Below are 7,152 nucleotides of genomic sequence, written 5' to 3'. Positions count from 1 at the left end.
AAGGTCAATAAACACTGATACAGGCTTAAGTAATTTTATCATTATCACATACATTGTCATTTTACTTTTACCTTTAACATTTCAGGATAAAACTTTGCCACATTGCCATGTGGTCTTCATATTGACCACTTTTTAAAAAATTGAAGTATCATTGATAGACAATCTCACATTGGGTGCAAATGTACAACACAGTGGTTCAACAGTTACCCATATTACTAAATCCTTACTACCTCTAGTGTGGTTACTATCACTGTAGAAAGATGTTGCAGAATCATTGACTATATTCTCCATGTTGTACAGCCATCCCTGTGACTAGCTTACATTGTGATGGTGAATTATTGTGCCCCTTTACCCCTCTCACCCTCCCTCCTGCACCCACCCCAACCACTCCCCCTTGGTAACCACTACTCACTTCTCAGTGTCTATGAGCATATTGACCCCTTTTATGGACTTCATAATCCGTCACTAGTCCATTATTTTGCATGGAGCAGAATTTATAAAGTCTTTGACTCTACTCATAGAAACAGCTTAATTTCCTCCCTTCAGTTTTTTTCTGTTTGTCGTTCTTACTATAAATAATGATGCAGCTAAGAGTTTTGTTTGAGGGAGTTTTCCTTCCTTGAAATTGATAGTTTGTAAGCTCACGTCTTTAGGATGATTTCCCTGAAGGAGCATTAACATGTGTTGGTCCTTCTTAGTTGCCCTGTCTTTCAAAGTTGTAGTGGTTTAAAATACTTCCGGGAAGAATGAGGACTCTCGTGGCAGCAGAGCCTGGCCAGAGACTCAGGGTTCAACAGTGAGCAGACATTTATTGGCTGACAGTTTGGTGCACCTTCTATCACTTAGCAGAGGGCTGTAGTGTTGGTCTCTGTCAAAGTGAATGAAACAAACCTACCAAAAAATGTCTTGTCGGGGTCATGGGTGTGTCAGCCAAGATTCTTTCCAATTGCGTGTGGCAGAAGCTGATTTCAGCACAACGGGAACTTAAAGTGTCTTGTAGTGGAAAAGCCTAGAGATAAGGCTGTCTTTCGGCTCAGTCGTATTCAAGTGCTAGAGTATCGGGACTACCTTTCTGTCCCACTCACAACTCTTCTTTCCTTTCTTAGCTTCATGAGGGTGCCTCGTCCATGGAGGCGAGGTGGTTCCTACCGGCTCCTGGTCACATCCTGCAGTGTAGCAATGCCTGAGGGAAGAGCGGGCTTCAGAAGTCCTCGGGCTGACTCACCGTCCTGGAACCCATCACTGTGACTCTGGTTGACCAGGCCTGGGTCATATGCCCAGCCCAGAGCCCGAGGGCAGTGTCTGACCTACTTGTTGTCCTGGTAGAGGCTGGACTAAAGGTGAAGGGCTGTTGTGATTTTGAATGGGGTGGTCAGGGAAGACCTCGCAGAGAAGGTGGTACCTGAGCAGAGACCTGAGGGAGGGGAGAGTGACTCCTGGGTTTTGGTCCTGAGCAGCTGGAAGGGGTAAGAATGACCTTTTACTGAGGTGGGAAGGCAGTGGATGTGGGTGTGGGGTGAAGAAGTTTGAAGCCTCCAGGGAGAGTGAGGACTGTCCAGGGCAGCACCCCATGAGGCCTGTGCTCCTGGGCTCCCTAAAAGGAGGGAACCTTGCACACTCACATCTCATTTTTCCTTACCTGAGTCTGCACATCTTGTAATCTGCTCTTTCCCCCCCCATCATAAAAAAGAAGAAAAAAACGAGAACCCACAATGACATTAAAGACTGTTGTGAAAACATAGAATATACCTATAAATATTGCCTCTTTAGCACATTAAACATTTGGACTTTTAGGTGTTCCCCTTCTGTCCTTGTTGAAAGCATATGCATTTCATATAATTGCATGAGTTTCATATATATGCGTTTGATATAATTGCATGAGTTACTCTGAGCTAGTGTTTCCACTTACAGTCGAGCACCTATCCATGTTCCTTCTCATCACAGTTATTGAAAAAGGCTGAGTGTCATTCCACCAAATGGATGTACCTCAGTTATTTAACCATTCTCCCATTGTAGGAAAAGAGAGTAAATTCATTTATAGTGTTCTAGGGTGAAACTGGCACTTGGTTTCTGCAAAGGGCCAGGTAGTAAATAGTTTCTGCTTTGCGGGCCATCTGGTCTCCGTCCCAACTACTCAGCACTGTTGCTGTACTACAAAAGCCATGAAGGCCGTAAGTAGGTGGAAGGATGTGCTGTGCTCCATTAAACTTATTTAAACTTTTAATTCCTTCATCAGAAGATGGAAATTAAAGCAAGTGATGAATGTACAGTCCCTTACTCAGCACCTGGAAGATAGAGACACTGGTGAAATATGTATTTGGGACATTTCTCAGTTCCGCCATCCCTCCTCCTTAGCTTAGTTTCTGAGGTATCAAGCGGGTATTGTGATATTTCTGTAGATTTTGGTGTGCACTGCCACATGGCTTCCCAGAATTCATTGCACTAAGGTGTGGTGTCCATTGGCACATCCATGGCTCCTATTGTTTTACCAGCATTGGGGAACTTCATTTTAAGTGTTTCTTGGTGAATTTGGTGGTTATATAATGTAGTAAGTTTATAATTTGTATTTTCTTCAGCCATGGGGGAAGATACATTCTCTCTTCAAAGTGCTGGCACAGTGCCTTTTTAGTGTTTCTTGTTTTTTGTTTTTCTAAAGCAGGGATTGGGAAACTGGGCTGTCCACCTGTTTTGTGAATAAAGTTTTATTGGAATGCAGACCCATCTATTCACTGACTATTTTTTTTATTAAGGTCTGATTGATATACACTCTTATGAAGGTTTTACATGAAAAAACAATGTGGTTACTACATTTACCCATAGTATCAAGTCCCCACCCATACTCCAATGCAGTCACTGTCCATCAGTACAACAAGATGCCACAGAGCCACTATGTGCCTTCTCTGGGCTACACTGTTCTCCCCGTGATCCCCCACACCATGTGTACTAAACATAATACCTCTCAATCCCCTTCTCCCTCCCTCCCCACCCGACCTCCCCAAACCCTCCCCTTTGGTAACCACTAGTTCATTCTTGGAGTCTCTGAGTCTGCTGCTATTTTGTTCCTTAAGTTTTGCTTCATTGTTATACTGCACACATGAGGGAAATCATTTGGCATTTGTCTTTCTCCACCTGGCTTATTTCACTGAGCATAATGTCCTTCAGCTCCATCCATGTTGCTGCGAATGGTAGAATTTGTTTCTTTCTTGTGACCGAATAGCATTCCATTGTGTATATGTACCACATCTTCTTTATCCATTCATTTACTGATGGACATTTAGGTTGGTTCCATATCTTGTCTATTGTAAAAAGTGCTGCGATAAACATAAGGGTGCATATATCTTTTTGAATCTGAGAAGTTGTAGTCTTTGGGTAAAGTCCAAGGAGTGGGATTCCGGGGTCAAATGGTATTTCTATTTTTAGTTTTTTGAGGAACCTCCATATTGCTTTCCACAATGGTTGAACTAGCTTACATTCTCACCAGCAGTGTAGGAGGGTTCCCCTTTCTCCGCATCCTCGCCAGCATTTGTTGTTCTTAGTCTTTTCGATGCTGGCCATCCTTTCTTGTGTGAGGTGATATCTCATTGTGGTTTTAATTTGCACTTCCCTAATGATTACTGATGTGGAGCATCTTTTCATGGGTCTGTTGGCCATCTGAATTTCTTCTTTGGAGAAATGTCTCTTCATATCCTCTGCCTATTTTTTGATTGGGTTATTTGCTTTTTGAGTGTTGAGTCGTGTAAGTTCTTTGTATATTTTGGATGTTAACCCCTTGTTGGATATGTCATTTACAAATATATTCTCCCACACTGTAGGATGCCTTTTTGTTCTGTTGATGATGCCCTTTCCATACAAAAACATTTTGGTTGGATGTAGTCCCATGAGTTCATTTTTGCTTTTGTTTCCCTTTCTCAAGGAGATGCATTCAGGAAGAAGTCGGTCATGCTTATATTCAGGAGATGTTTGCCTGTGTTGTCTTCTAAGAGTTTTATGGTTTCATGACTTACATTCAAATCTTTACTCCATTTTGAGTTTACTTTTGTGTATGGTGTTAAACAATAATCCAGTTTCATTCTCTTGCATGTAACTGTCCAGTTTTGCCAACACCAATTGTTGAAGAAGCTGTCATTTCCCCATTGTATGTCTATGGCTCCTTTATCATATATTAATTGATCGTATATGGTTTGGTTTATATCAGGGCTCTCTATTCTGTTCCATTGGTCTTTCCTGAGGTAGGCCTGTATTGCAATATACTTTCCTCTTAGCACAGCCCTGGCTGTGTCCCACAGATCTTGCGGTGTTGAATTATTGTTGTCATTTGTCTCCATATATTGCTTGATCTCTGTTTTTATTTGATCATTCATCCATTGGTTATTTAGGAGCATGTTGTGAAACCTCCATGTGTTTGTGGGATTTTTCATTTTCTTTGGGTTATTTATTTCTAGTTTCATACCTTTGTGGTCTGAGAAACTGGTTGGTACAATTTCAATCTTTTGGAATTTACTGAGGCTCTTTTTGTGGCGTAGTATATGATCTATTTTTGAAAATGTTCCATGTGCACTTGAGAAGAATGTGTATTCTCCTACTTTTGGGTGTAGAGTTCGGTAGATGTCTGTAAGGTCCATCTATTTTATTGTGTTTTTCAATGCCTCTGTCTCCTTTCTTATCTTCTATCTGTTTGATCTGTCCTTCAGAGTGAGTAGAGTGTTGAAGTCTCCTAGAATGAATCATTGTATTGTATTTCCCCTTTTAACTCTGTTAGTATTTGTTTCACATATGTAGATATTCCTGTGTTGGGAGCATAGATATTTATAATGGTTATATCTTCTTGTTTGATTGACCCCTTTATCATTATGTAATGTCCTTCTTTGTCTCTTGTGATTTTCTTTGTTTTGAAGTCTATTTTGTCTGATACAACTACTGCAACTCCTGTTTTTTTCTATTAGTTGCATGAAATATCTTTTCCATCCCTTCACTTTTAGTCTGTGTATATCCTTGGGTTTAAAGTGAGTCTCTTGTAGGCAACATATAGATGGGTCTTGTTTTTTTATCCACTCAGTGACTGTATGTCTTTTGATGGGTGCATTCCATCCGTTTACATTTAGGGTGATTATTGGTTGATTTGTACTTATTGCCATCACAGACTTTAGATTCATGGTTACCAAACCTTGAAGGTTAACTTTCTTACTATCTAAGAGTCTAACTTAACTCACTTAATATGCTATTACAGATACAATCTAAGGGTACTTTTTTTTTCTCCTCCTTTTTCTTCCTCCTCTGTTCTTTATATATTAGATATAATATTCTGTACTCTGTCTATCCCTTGATTGACTTTGGGGATAATTCATTTAATTTTGCATTTTCTTAGTAAAATGAAAAAAAAGAAAGATGGTGTTCTACTCTCTTTACTGTGGTTTATTGCCTCTGGTTCACAGCTATTAAACCTTAGGAACACTTCCATCTATAGCAGTCCCTCCAAAACAGTCTGTAGAGATGGTTCGTGGGAGGTTCATTCTCTCAGCTTTTGCTTATCTTGAAATTGTTTTATCCCTCCTTCAAATTTGAATGATAATCTTGCCGGATAAAGTAATCTTGGTTTAAGGCCCTTGTGCTTCATTGCATTAAATACATCATGCCACTCCCTTCTGGCCTGTAAAGTTTCTGCTGAGAATATGATGTTAATCTGATGGGCTTTCCTTTGTATGTCATCTTATTTCTCTCTCTGGCTGCTTTTAATAGTCTGCTCTAATCCTTGATCTTTGCTATTTTAATTACTATATGTCTTGGTGTTGTCTTCCTTGGGTCCCTTCTGTTGGGAGTTCTGTGTACTTCCATGGTTGGAGTGATTATTTCCTCCCCCAATTTGGGGAAGTTTTCAGCAATTATTTCTTCAAGGACATTTTCTATCCCTTTTTCTCTCTCTTCTTCTTCTGGTACCCCTATAACGTGGATATTGTTCCTTTTGAATTGGTCACACAGTTCTCTTAATATTGTTTCATCCCTGGAGATCCTTTTATCTCTCTCTGCATCAGCTTCTATGCGTTCCTGTTCTCTGGTTTCTATTCCATCAATGGCCTCTTGCATCTCATCCATTCTGCTTTTAAATCCTTCCAGAGACTGTTTTATTTCTGTAATCTCCCTCCCTGTTTTGTCCATGAGCTCTTGTATTTTTCTCTGCAGCTCCATCAGCATGGTTATGACCTTTATTTTGAATTATTTTTCAGTAAGATTGTTTAGGTCTATCTCTCCAAGCTCCTTCTCAGAGGTTGTCTCTGTGATTTTGGTCTGGATCAAATTCTTCTGCCTTTTCATGGTGATAGAGGTAGTTGTGGGGAGCTGTCGCTTGTGTCGGCTGGGAGAACATCCCTTCTTGCTAGTTTGTGGCCTTCCTCTCCTGGGAGAACAGTGACCCCCAGTGGCTTGTGCTGGACACCTGCACGCAGATGGGGTCTCTGATTCTTGCCTGGCCTCTGTGTAGTTAAGCTCTGTGGTTGCGGTGGGTATGGCCGCTCTCAGGATTCTGCTCCACTATGGTGGGACCACATCGGAGGGGGAACAGGCGGGAGGCTGCGCTGCCGCTCAGGGGGTTAGGGTGCCTGGAGTTCCCCAGGATTCCCAGCTGCTGGGCTAATTATCCTGGGACGCTTTCATCCAGCTGTGGGGTCTCTGTCCCTTTAAGACTTTCAAAGGGCACTCGCTTTTCTTTTGTCCCAGGGGCACCGGCTGCGGGGACTCACTTGCAGATTTTACCGTTCCGTTTCCCTAGTATCCAGCACACCATGCACCGTGTGACTGTGCTCCGGTGCGGGTGGCTAGGCCAGGGTGTTTAGCAGTCCTGGGCTCCCTCTCCCTCCCCGCTCCGACTCCTCTTCTCCCACCAGGGAGCTGGGGTGAGGGGTGCCCTCGGGTCCTACTGGGCCGGAGCTTGTATCTTACCTCCTTTGCTAGGCCCTGGGTTCTCACAGGTGTGGATGTAGTCTGGCTGTTGGCCTGTATCTTCTGGTCTCTCTTTTAGGGATAGTTGTATTTGTTGTATTTTCAAAAATATATGTGGTTTTTGGAGATTTCTGCTACTCTACTCACGCCACCATCTTGGCTCCTCCTCCATATGTTAATTTTATGTTTGAGTTTCTGGGGATGCCCTCCTCCCAGTAG

Source organism: Manis pentadactyla, chromosome 10 (assembly GCF_030020395.1).
Source record: "Manis pentadactyla isolate mManPen7 chromosome 10, mManPen7.hap1, whole genome shotgun sequence".
Taxonomy (NCBI): domain Eukaryota; kingdom Metazoa; phylum Chordata; class Mammalia; order Pholidota; family Manidae; genus Manis; species Manis pentadactyla.
The sequence above is the reverse complement of the archived record's forward strand: the minus strand, read 5'-3'. Positions refer to the sequence as shown.